Source organism: Elephantulus edwardii, unplaced genomic scaffold (assembly GCF_000299155.1).
Source record: "Elephantulus edwardii isolate Elephantulus edwardi_28Jun2011 unplaced genomic scaffold, EleEdw1.0 scaffold00103, whole genome shotgun sequence".
In the NCBI taxonomy this organism is placed as follows: Eukaryota; Metazoa; Chordata; class Mammalia; order Macroscelidea; family Macroscelididae; genus Elephantulus; species Elephantulus edwardii.
This window is the reverse complement of record NW_006399853.1, coordinates 1,872,003-1,884,714: the sequence shown is the minus strand read 5'-3', so window position 1 is coordinate 1,884,714 and position 12,712 is coordinate 1,872,003. Positions and strand designations below refer to the sequence as shown.

Sequence of the window (12,712 nt, the reverse complement as noted above, 5' to 3'; positions counted from 1 at the left end):
GCTATAACCCACAAACCCCAGCCATTGGGTTGAGGGCTCATTTGAGAGCATGCTGGGCCTAGGATGATGGCCTTCGGGGTTCTAAGAAGGTCTGAGTGAGAGGTAGCTTGGAGCTTCGAGTGCCAGCCCCTGTTTTTATAGAAGTGGACGCTGAAGCTGCAGGTACAATAAGGCTGCACAGTGACTGTGCTCACAGGATCCCCTCTGCTGACCCGGGAAAGGGGCCTCTCCCAGGCCCTCAGCAGCGGAAGTGCCTCTGTCTTCGGCTCTTGAGAAACCTCCCTACAACCTTGCTAAGTGACTGCAGAGGAAAAAAGGCTGTCGTTGTCCCTCACTCCTCACCCCCTCAACTGTGACAGCCAGAGCCCAAAGTCCCACCGCCCCCTCCACCCAAGCCAGGCGACAGCAGCTGCTCCCTGAGGGAGGCCCAGCACCAGCCACGACCAAGTAAAGGCCATTCTCCTCCCCCACCCAGTCCTGTCAGTCCAACGTGGGGGAGAGAGAAGAACTCTGGGAGATGCGGTCAGAGGGCATCCTTCAGCCCTCGCTTATCTGTCTCTCCCTCAGGCTCCTGCTGATTGAGGCCAGGAGGTTGGCCAAATCTCCCTGAACACATTGGCGAATGCCGGTTCCCATTCCCACCCTTCCCTCCGCAGAGCCTCACCCCTCTGCCCCTCTGCCCCGTAGCCCCGCAGCCCCTTCAGGGAGGATTTGATGTCTGGAGCTGATTCCTCAGAGAACTCCTGCCCTTCTTCCCCAAAGCCTGCCCTGCCAGGCTCTTGTCTGCCTGGTGATATTTAAGGGGCTCACTGGGCGCCTGGGTGGCTCCAACAGTTTGCACTTGACTGCTGCCTCAAGTCTGGACTTACATGTGGTACCACAGAACAATGTGATGGTCAGTTTCCATAGATTGCAGCCTAGAAACCCCTCTGGACAGCTCTGCTCTGTAATATATGGTGTCACCATGAGTTGGAACAGACCAAACAGGTTTGGTTTGGGGTGAAGCTTTGCCTTAAGACCCCTCTTCTCATCAGTGGCCCATCTTCTAAGCTTCCTGGTCCTCCTCATGGCTTGCCTGGAGCACAAAGCCTGTCTGTCCCTCAATAAAAAAAGCTCAAACCCCCAAGTTGGTTCCGACTCCTAGCAAATTTCCGTTGGGTTCCAAGGCTGTAAACCACAATGGAAGGAGATTACTCATCTTTCTCTTATGTAGCTACTGTGGATTCGAACCACCAGCTAGCCTTGAAAGGGTAGCAGGGAAACTCCCTGACAATCCCTTGTGGCCCAGCTCAAATGCTGCCTTGTCCCAGATGCCTGCAGCCGGCAGAATGGGGTGGAAGGGTCTTCGTTTAGGCCTCAACAGTCAACTGTATGTTACAGCTAGTTACAGATGTGGCTCTTTTTATAAAATCCGTTTGCATACAAGAATTCATTTACATTATGTTTTATTCTTGTATATTGCGTTTTATATAATCTTTGTTTACACTGTGTTTCAGGCAATCATTCATATACATCATATTTTATATAATTACTGTGGATCAATGCCTGATATTACCTTTTCTAGTCTCCTTTGAACCTTCTATTTCTTCACATGCCATCCCCCCCACCCCATCTGCCCACTAAACTCTGCTATTCTAGTGATTCTTCCATTTCCCTTTTTTCATACCTTTCCCTTTTGCCCCTTCCCCTTTTGGAAGTAAGATACACATCTTACTAGTTATGCTTCTATTTTTACAATAATGGTCTTATGCAGTATTTGTCCTTATAAGACTGAATTTGTTCACTCAGTAGGCCCTTCTCTTATTAATACCCTGAAGTTAGCTGCTCACACGGCTTTGAGTCACCCCAAATGCTGGGCATAAGACATTATGTACTATATACAGTGAGTGTTCATTGGACACTGATTGAATTCTTTCAGTGATAATGGAAAGGCCACATTAGAGACCTTCAGGGTTATAATTGACCTCTGGCCTACCACTTACTTACACAGTGACCTTGGGGAAAGCCTGCCTGAGTCTCCACTTCCTCATCCATCAAATGGGTATGACCAGACCTGCCTTTCACAGGGCTACTGCATGAGATAAAGTAGGGAGAGCACATGCCCGCACAGCACCTGGCTCACACAGGCACATTCATGCCCTCACAGATAGTGTGTGCTCACCACGTACCAGTCTCCACTCAGAGGGGAACAGGCTAAGCCTTGAATGCCCGACCGAACCTTGCTGTGGCTGGTGTCACAGTGATAAGCACAGGATCCCTGCCCTCAGGTGCTTTCATTCCTACCATGGGCACATGGGAACTTTCCAGGTGAAGCATGAGCCCACAGTGCACAGCTAGGGGGTTGTAGAGTCAAGGTTCATATAGCCAAAACTATCTGACTTTGTGAAGTCCCAGCCCATTCCTCTCACCACACCTTTGTGTTGGCTAACCCCACTTGACTCCTCCCCCATGCTGCTGGCTGGACAGTAGTCCTGGGGTACAGACAGACCCCCACAGGCCCTGGCCCTGACTCCTCCCCGTGCTGCTGGCTGGACAGCATCCCCATGGTACAGACAGACTCCATGGGCCCTAGTCCTGGAGCAGCACCTCCTCTCTGTCTCCCAGATTCCACAGGTGGCAAATACACACAATAAAAGCTCTGTTTCTAATCTCCCAGAGAAGAGAAGCTAGTGAAGAGAGTGTGATAAGCTTTCTGGAGCAAATCAGAGAGAACCCAAGACAGAAGTCCTAGCAGATCCACGGCCATTGCACTGAGTGATTTTGACTCCTGCCAAAGAGTTGAGCTGCTCCATAGCATAGCTGTCATCTTTATTAAGTACACTACCAGGCTTGCCTTTGGTAGTGTCACCAGGTGAATTTGAACCACCAACCTTTACGCTACTAGAAAACTATAAATCAAACCATTGCTATCAAATCAGTTCCAACTTGTGGTAACCCCATGTGTCCGACTGCTAGCCTGTGTTACATACAATGCAAACATTTTCTCTCAGCCTGTTGATGTTTAAACTGGACCATAATACTGTTGTTGTATGAAAGTTTGTTGTAACTTTTATTTAATCTGATCTATCCCTTTATTTTTTTTTTCCTACAATGGCTTGTGGGTCTTGTGTTAGGAAAATTTGCACACTAGCCACGTGTTTCTCAAATACAGATTTGCTTTGGAACCTGAAAGCTTCAATGCAACTATAGTGGGCTGTTGTCTTGCAGCCAGCAAACCTTTCCCAAGCGGTCTTCTCTGGGAGACCGCCACATGCTTCCCAGCCCTTGCCCTGGACCTCACATAGCATCTCAGATTTGGTGCTAGGTTCTGCTCTTTGCAAGGGCGTCTGTGTGTCTTGCTGGACACCATGGCCCAATCAAAGCATGCCACCTTGGGTTGTTTGGTTTGTGGTTTTTTTGGTTGGTTTTTGTTGAGTTTTGTTGTTGTTGTTTTGCCTCTTTCTTCCCCATACTCTGAAAGAGGACAGAAAACCTGCTGAAACAGTTTCATGAGGGCGACACCTTTGTCTGCCTGTTGCTGCGTTTATGGGAAACTTTTCACAGAGTCACATACCCACATACAGAAAATGACCTTTGAGTGTCGTTTTACAAGATCTGCTATAATTGCCGCGGCATCTTTCAAAGAAGATTCTCAAAGAAACCCTAAAAGCCAACGACTGCTGTCTCATAAAGGAAATAAAACTTGGGTAACCAGAGAAGGATTGTTAATCTTGCAGGAATGCATCCTCTCTCATTCTTTGTTTCTGGCAAAAGTGGGGCAAGAGGGTCTTAGACAGCTTCTTGGAAAGATCTGGTGGCTGTGCATACACACACACACACACACACACACACACACACACACATATCCCTCCACACACATCTACACGCATCCACATAGACATCAGCTCTAGCCCAATTATGTAACCAGAGAACCAAAACTAGTTGCCTTTAAGTAAATTCCGACTAGTACGGGCCTATAGGACAGCGTAGAACTGCCCGCGGGTTTCCAAGGCTCAGTAAACTTTAGGAAAGCAGACTGCTCGCATCTTTTTCCTGCGGACAGTGGGTTAACCAGCCTTCCAGTGAGCAAACCAGTACCTAACCACTGGACCGCAGGGCCCCTACTGGTCGTGCAGCAGCCAGCACCTAACCACTGGACCCCAAGGCCCCTCTCGTCCCTGCAGCGGCCAGTACCTAACATTTCCAAATAGAAAGCTGAGGGACTAGGTCTGTGCTGAGTCCTGCTGCCTTTTGTGTCGTCCTCTCCACCCCTCCCCGGGCATATTCTGGGCCTTTCATCCTCCCGGGAGCCCACCATTGTGCCACATGCATCTGGGGTGCAGTCTTTTTCATAAGGCTGGTTACACGTCTTCTGAAGTGAAAAAGCAATAAATGGAGGCCCAGTAGAGCAGCTCTAAAAGGAGCTGGGCCAGGAACTCAGAATAGCTGGGTTCTGATGCCAGAGGGTGAAAAGGGCAGAGGAAATGGGTAGGCTGGGGCCTGTGGGAGGGGCAGCCTGGGACGGGGAAGTGAGCGTGGCTGCGGCCTGGGGATCGCTCATCTATGGAAAGTTTTCAAAGTAGAGACTCAGGAGTAGGCGGAAGCTTGTGATGGTGAAAGAAGGCTCTGGACTTCGCCTCCGGCCAAGGAAGGACCAGACCCAGAGCTACCTCTGACAGTTGACTGTCTTTTCTTGTGGACATGCGGGTGGGGTGTCAGGGCCAGAGGGGGCTGGGCTGAACGGGGATGGCCCGTGCAGCTGAGGGCCTTTGCTTTCAGTGGTGGAAGAGGCTATTGGGGTGGGGGCTGAAGTGGGGAAGCAGCATCAAGAGCTTCCCTCCCTCCGATCCAGCAGGGACAACGCTGCAGAGTTGCCTCCTTGCTCAGTTCACCAGACAAACCAGATGACACTCTCAGGCCTATCACTGAGCCAAAGCCGATTAAATGCTCATTAGTGGTGTTAGAGTACGAGCCATATGCTCGAGTAGAACCACCCTAGAGGGTTTTCTTGGCTGTAATCTTTGTAAAGGATCACAGGGTAATGTACTAATAAGTGATAAATTACAATCCAGAAGGTGGGTGGTTCAAATCCACCTAGTGGCTTCACGAGAAAAGGCCTGGTAATCTGCTCCTGTAAGAATTACAGCCTAGAAAGCCCTTCCAGGAAGGTCTCCTCTGTCCTGGGTGTTGCTGTGAGTCAAACATCAACCCTACAGCAGACTTGACAGAAATAATTTTCCAGGCCTTTTCCCCCTAGAGCTGCTGGTTGGGTTTGAGCCTCAAACCTTGAGATTAGCAGCCAACTGCAAACCGTCTGTGCCACTCAGGTTCCTGTTAAATGCCAGTGGGCTCCCTGGCTGAGTCCCATAGTACTCAATTCCGTCTAGACAGAAGCTATCACAACAAAGCCATCCTCAAGCATTTATTAAGCAGCTTTGGTTTGCTTGGCTCCACAGTCAACACTCTTGGCACCAGCAGCCAAGAAATTAAAAGACACATTGCGATGGGAAAGTCTGCTGTTAGGGACCTCTCCAAAGTACTGAAGAGCAATGGTGTCTCTCTGGAGACTAAGGTGCGCCTGATACAGGCCATGGTTTTTGCAATCACTTGTTATGCATCAGAGAGTTGGACAATGGCTAGGGAGGACAGAAGGAGAATCGATGCATTTGAGCTGTGGTGCTGGAGAAGTGTTGAGTGTATCACAGACTGCTAAGAAAACAAAGAGGTTCATCCAGGAGAGGGTTAAACTGGGCTGCTCCTTGGAGGCAAGGATTCTGAGGCTCCGTCTAACATACTTTGGACATGTTGTAAGGAGGGACTGGTCCTTAGAGAAGGACATTATGCTTGGGAGGGTGGAGGGACAGCGCAGGAGGGGAAGGCCCTCTATGGGGTGCATTGATTCAGTGACTGGGGTAATCGGGATGCGTGTGTCAGAGACAGTGTGATTGGCACAGGCCAGAGCAGAGTTTAGGGCTGTTGTACATAGGGTTGCTATGAGTCACAAGCGACTCGACGGCACATAACAACAACAACAACAATAACATTGCACAGCATATTCCAGATGAGCAACAACTACAAAACCTTAAAACAAGCAACATGCAAACAAGAAAACATACCCCTAACCAGTAGCTGTTGAATCAGCTGTGACCCGAGTGACATCCCCATCTGTATCAGAACAGAAAAGTATTGCGTAGGGTTTTCGGGGGCTGATTTTTCAGAAGTAGATTGGCTCCTAGGCCTTTCTTTTGAAACCCCTCTGGTTGGGCCCACATCTCCAACCTTCTGGTTGGCAGAGAGTGTGTTTAGCGAGTGTGCACCCAGAAGCTCTGTAGGGAATCTAAAACAGGAGCCCTTGGCTCTCCCCCTGAAGTTCATTGCCATCTCGATTCCTGTGGTGGAAAGAGCTCTCTCAAAGATCAGTTGGCCCAACCACTGTCTCTCCTGGGCTTTTCAAGCCTCAGCTTGAATGGCTGCAGTGACAGAGCATTCCTGCCAAGGCCTCTCATTTCATCTTGGGTCTGTGCTTTTAGAAGCAGGCTGTTAATTGTCATCAAGTTGGAACCAGCTCATGGCTGACCCTCCAGCAGGTTTTCAGAGGCTATGAGTTTCAAGGGAGCAGATTGCCCATCCTTCTCCCACAGAGCAGCTGGTAGGTTTGAACCGTGCCCCTTGGGGTTGGCAGCACAACTCCTTGTCCACAAGGCCACCAGGGCTTCCTGTTAGAGGTGTGGTGGGAAGGAAACATGTACCACCTGGGAATCAGCATTGTGTCTCTGGCCCTGCTCGACCAGCTCGGCCACCTGGGTCTAGATCTTAGTGAAGTCACTTAATACCTGTGATGTCACCTCATCCTCTTTGTCTTCTACAAGGCAGCTGTCACCCCAGGCTTTTCCCTCATCCATCTCGTAGGGCTGTGGTACCAGCACCTTACCCTCAGGACTCCAGTCAATGCTTACAAGGGTCTTTGCCTGCCCCAGTGGCCTCCAAGAGCTGCAAGGGGACATTAAATGAGCATCTGTCTGTTGATCTTTGTGCTTTGAGTGCCATGCTCTGGTGCCATCTGCAAAAAGCCTATGAAAAAGCATTTGTCTCCACCATGGCCTCCATGCCACAGGGGAATAAACCCAGAGAAGTGAAGTGACATGCCTAAGGACTCGCAGCCAGCTCATGGCGATGGAACAGAGACAGAACATCCTAGGACTCTGAGCCTAGTGCGCGGCTCTCCTGAGGGAGCTTGAGAGTCAATACCAGTAAGGGGATTTGCAAACTCCGAAGGTCACAAGTACTGTCCTTGCTTAAAAAACCATGCCTCCTGCATTAACTAGGGGAAATAACTGTAACTGCCCTTTATGAGCACCTGCTGTGCCCTTGGCCTATTCACGTCCAGAGTATCTTTTCCAGGAAGCATCCTATAAACAAAGGGGGTAGCACCTTTCCAAGAGAATCACTCACGTGGTTCCCAGAAAGCAGAAATGCCCTTGAAGCCGCCAGTGTTGCTCAAGCTGTGTGACAGCCAGAGGCAGGGCGCTCTCCTCTCCAAGTCGTGTAGCCCACTCTCTTCGTGACCTAGGACAGAAACCTTTCCCGAGTACGACTGGCCTGCAAGTCTCCTCTGATGCTGAGTCCTGGGACTTGACTTGTCTGTGGGAATGCTCTCAAACAGAGAGGGTAATGCCATCACATACTACGCAGCAGGCTTCTAGAATGACTTTGCTGCAATATTTACTGAGCAGCGAGGTAGCTCTGCTCGCTCTGCCAGCTCAGTGACCTCTCTGGCTTCGGTTTCCTCGTCTGTGAAAGGAGATAACAACCACCTCAACTCCTGGGGGTAGTTTGCAGGGAGGATGACGTGAGCTTGTGTATGGAAAGTCGTTGAAGCAATGCCTAACCGGTGTTGTTAGCTGCTGGAGAGTTGGTCCCCACCTCAAGTCAACCTCATGGACAGTAGGACAAGACACTGCCTGGTCCCGCACCATTGCCACAATCAGTGAAGAGTCAAACCACTGGGGTCTGTGGGATTTTCATGGGCTGGTTTGCACAGGCCTTTCTTCCTAGTTCACATCACAGCAACACTGAGCCTTCACTGACAGATGACAGGTGACTCTGTGAGGTGCGTTGCCAGAAATAGAACTTAAGTCACCTTCATGTTGTTGTGCGCCGGCAGGTCAGAACAGACTCATCGCTGACCCTCCAGCAGGTTTTCACAGTAAACCTCTTAGGAGGAGATTGTCCATCCTTCTGCACAGCAGCTGGGAGATTTGAACCGCATCCTTTGGGCTTGCAGTGCAGCTTCTTACCACTAGACTACCGGAGCAGGTGCTTAAGAACAGCCCCACAGCCCTTCCCGCACAGAGCTTCCTGAGAGATCTAGGGAGCACTGCTGTCCTTTGTCTCATGATATAAGGCAGCCGCGCATGCAACAATAGAAAGCAGTTGCTGCAAAATTGATTCCAATTCAATATCCCGTGGAGTGCCAAAAGACAACCAGATATGTCCTGGGGAGCGTGCAGCCAGAGTGCAGGGGAAAGTGCGGCTTTCTCCCGAGAGGCAAGGATGGAGAAACTCGTCTTTACTGCTTTGGACATGGAGCTAGGAGAGGCTGTTCCTTGGGAAAAGACAGCATGGTCAGCGAAAGAGAGGAAAGACCCTCAACGAGATAGATTGACACAGTGACTGCAGCCGTGGGTCCACGTGTGTCAGAAGTGACGAGGAAGGCACAGGACGGTGTCCTGCGGCTCAGATCTGTGGTTCGCTGTGACCATACTCAGCTCGATGGCACCTGACAGCAATAACGTGGCAGCCTCCTAAGTGCCAGAGTGGAGCCATACCATAGTGCCTGGCTTTTCAGAAACATTCAGGGGTTTCTTCTGAGGCCCTTGTGGGTAGACACAAACCTCCAGTCTTTCAGGTAACAGCCAAGTGCGGTAACCGTTTGCCCCACTGAGAGACTCTCATGAAGGGTCATTATTGTTGTGTGCTGTTGAGTGGGAACCGACTCATAGCTGACCCTTCAGCAAGTTTTTAGAGGCTGGAAGTCACATGGGAGGAGATTGTCCATCAGAGCAGATGGTAGATTCAAACCATCTGCTTTTGGGTAGGCAGCGCAACTCCTTACCCATTAGGCCACCAGAGCCTCCTCATGAAGCAAAAGCCAACAAGATCCGAGTACATGGTCCTGGGTGGGTCAGGACAGGAGAAGGAGATGGATTTGGCCTAGGCCATGGGTGGACAAGGAGGACTTATAGCTGGTGTGTATGTGCATGTGAGTGGTGTTGTGACTCTGTGTGTGTGTGTGTGTGTGTGTGTGTGTGTGGTGGGGGCGTCTCTGTAAAAAGTTCAGACAAAGCCTTGGCCCGAGTGGGAAGTGTGGACCTCAGCAGTGCACTGTGGTTGTGTCCTTCCTGCCCAAGGCTGTGATGAGACGTGTGTGCGTCTTTCTGTCGCTCACAAGAACACACCCCTGTGGGTAACCCAGGGTGTGATTAATTTAATTCTTTCAAAAGCCCCTTTGGTATTTCATGAGGGCCTTGCCCCCTGGCTATGGGCTTCAATACAACTGCAGCAGGTTTCAATAAAATCAATTAATTTAATTTGATTTGGTTTTATGTACTTGGAGCCAGTGCCACTTGAACTTGGTATGAAAATTATTGCAGAATAAAAATGCATATTAGTGCTGGGAGTGCTGCGTCCTTGGACTCTTTTCCAGGCATCTGCAGTGCAGATCACAGGAGCAGATCCCCCCTGACCAGCCAGGAGCTGACCCCCAGCCTCCCACCATAAACCCCTTCCCGCCTGAGGCTGTGTTAATGGAGGCTGTCTGCCCTGCGCTGCTCCTTCCCCCAAACACTTTCTATCTGCTGGTGAAGAGGAGGTGGTTCCACTTCCTTCGCCCCTCGCCCCTCTGCTTTTTTATTTTTTGTTGATTTGCATATGAAATTTCTATACATTGTGTTTCATTCCTGTATACTGTGTTTCACACACTCTTTCATTCACATCATGTCTCACACACCCATTCCTATACATGGTGTTTTATGAGATTTACTACTACTGTTGATCTGTATCTGTTATTAACCCATCTTCTCAAGTCCTCATTGGATCAGTTTAGTGGGCAGATGGGCTGTGTGTGTGTGTGTGTGTGTGTGAGAGAGAGAGAGAGAGAGAGAGAGTGAATGAATAGGAGAGCTCCAAAGATCCACTTCCTTTTTTTGGGGTTTGTTTTTTTTTTTCAGAGTTTTAGGACTTTAATTTGTCCCCCAAAGTCACTGAAGCAAAATTCAGGATAAAACATTCTGCTTTCCTTTACACCTGCCAACGCAAAAAACTATTTGTAGGAAAAATGGTTTTGTACATGGGATGAAACTTAATATAAATTCAAAACTTACAGATAAGGGTTAGCTCTATCACTCATCTCTTAAAAAGTTTATATGAATATCCAGTCAAAACCAACAGGGCATTTCCCTTGAAATGTTATCTGAAGAGATTTCCAAGCCGACCAGAGCTGTCTACTGTTGCGGAATGTCCTCAGAAGGCTCTGCCATGACCTCAGAATCCCTTCTTTCAAGTGGAAGAGGGAAAGAGGGAACTATTCAAACTTCGTCTTCTTTCCTTGTGGTTTGTGGTCACCGCCGCCTCCCCTGCCTCCTCGGAAGCCACCTCGGCCTCCACCAAAGCCTACACGGCCCCGGCCTCCGAATCCGCCTCGGCCTCCACTTCTGCCGTAGCCACCTCTGCCACCAAAGCCGCCCCGGCCTCCACCTCTTCCGCCAAAGCCACCTTCACCCTTAGGCTTGGCCCAGTCCAAGGTCACTTTGTTTCCATCAATTTCACCATCTTCCATGGCCTCCTTGGCAGCTTTCGCGTCCTCCTCACTGTTGAAGTCTACAAAACCAAACCCTTTTGAGGAACCAGTTTCCCGGTCGGTAACTATTCTGGCACGAATTGAACCGTCAAATGACTCTTTCAAGGTCTCTTCGGTGGTCTCTTCAGACAGACCTTTGACAAAGAGGGTTTTGGTTGGCTGGCCCCGAGCGTTAGGCGATCCCTTGGATCCCTGCAACTCCAACCTGATTGCTCTGCCCTCAATTTCTCTTTTATTGCAAGAATTTAAAGCTTCTTTAGCATCTTCTAACAAAGCAAATTCTATAAATGCATACCCTTTAGATTCGCCATTCTGGTTCTGTGGCACCTTGATAGCAGTTGCCTTCTCAAATACCTCCTGAAGAGTCTCTTCTGTTGCATTATAGGATAGATTGCTTAAAACTAGAGTTTTTGATTCACCACTCCAAGTGCTCGCCTTTCCACCTCTATGGTCCTGATTTTGACCTTTCTCCCCAGTGTAGTACAGGAATATCGACCGTCCATCAATCTCTGTTCCCTGTTTTTCCTCAAAGGTTTTCTCAGCATCAGCTTCAGTCTTGAATTCAATATAAGCAATTCCTTTACTCTTCCCATCTTTGCTGACTAATCTGATTTCCATAGCATCTTCAAACGCTTCTTTTACTTCTTCCTGAGTGACTTTGTAAGGCAAATTTTTGGCCAAAAGTGTTCTGGCATCTCGATCTTTCTTACTGTCTTTTCCCTTCGGTCTCTCTAGTTTAATTTCATTGCCAAAGACTTTTAAGCCAGTGAGTTCCAAGGCTCTTTCCAGGTCCTCAGCAGATTCAAAATCCACATAGCCAAACTTTCTAGTCATGCCGATTCTGACATCTGTAACAGTAAGATCATTCTTAGCAAAAACGTCACTGAGACCAGTTTTTAATTCAGGGGCAGATTTGTTGCAGTTCAGGTTTCCAACAAAGAGATTGAAAGTTGAAGTTGGTTCAACAGCTTCTACTTTCTGTTTCTTGGCTTCAGGAGCAGCTTTCTGCTTGGTCATGTCCTTTTTTTGCTTTCCAGATACTTCTTTGACAGGTTCTTCTTCCTCTTCCTCCTCCTCCTCCTCTTCCTCCTCCTCTTCTTCCTCGCTGTCTTCATCTTCCTCCTCACTCTCATCCTTCTTGGCACTCTTGCCATTCTTTGCCCCCTTGGTGGGCACAGCACCCTTTTTACCGGGGGTGGCCACCACTGCTTTGCCCGGCGTGGCACCCTTCTTGCCAGGTGTTGCTATAGCTTTGGCAGGTGTAACTGCCATCTTGGCTGGTGTAACTGCCACCTTCTTGCCAGGAGTCACAGCTGCTTTCTTCGCTGGTGCAGCAACCACCACCTTTTTTGTTAAGGACACCATTACTTTCTTTGAGGGCACTGTGGCATTCTTCTTGCCTTTTTTCTGAGGAATAACAACCTCTTCTTCACTGCTTTCCTCCTCATCCTCTGACATGTCTTCATCCTCACTGTCTTCCTCTATCTCCTTGCGGGGAGGAGGCAGCTTCTTGGGCTCGCCTTGATTTTTTCCAGCCTTCGCGAGCTTCACCATGATGGCGGCTGGGAGCGAAGGGATCAGAGGAGAGCGAGTGGCGCAGAGCGATCCTACAGGAAGCTAAGTGACGTTGATGGCGGTAGCGAGTGCTGAGCCTGGAGCACGCACGCTGGCTGCCAGCTAGAGCTCGAGACTCCCACTTCCTTTTTGAAAAACAAATTGAGAAAGGTATTATGCTTTTCCTTGATCACCAGCATAATACTGGTTCATATATATATATATTTGCTTACAAAACTCATATTCACTGTGTTTCACACTATTCTTCATTCACATTGTATTTCATACAGTTCCCATGCAGGAGCAACAATTAAAAAAAAA

The 12,712-nt window shown here is 49.1% G+C and overlaps 1 pseudogene; it reads right to left on the bottom strand.

The window, feature by feature from the left end:
* Positions 1 to 10,561: 10,561 nt before the first annotated feature.
* LOC102870693 lies at positions 10,562 to 12,391 on the bottom strand (annotated as a pseudogene).
* Positions 12,392 to 12,712: the final 321 nt, after the last annotated feature.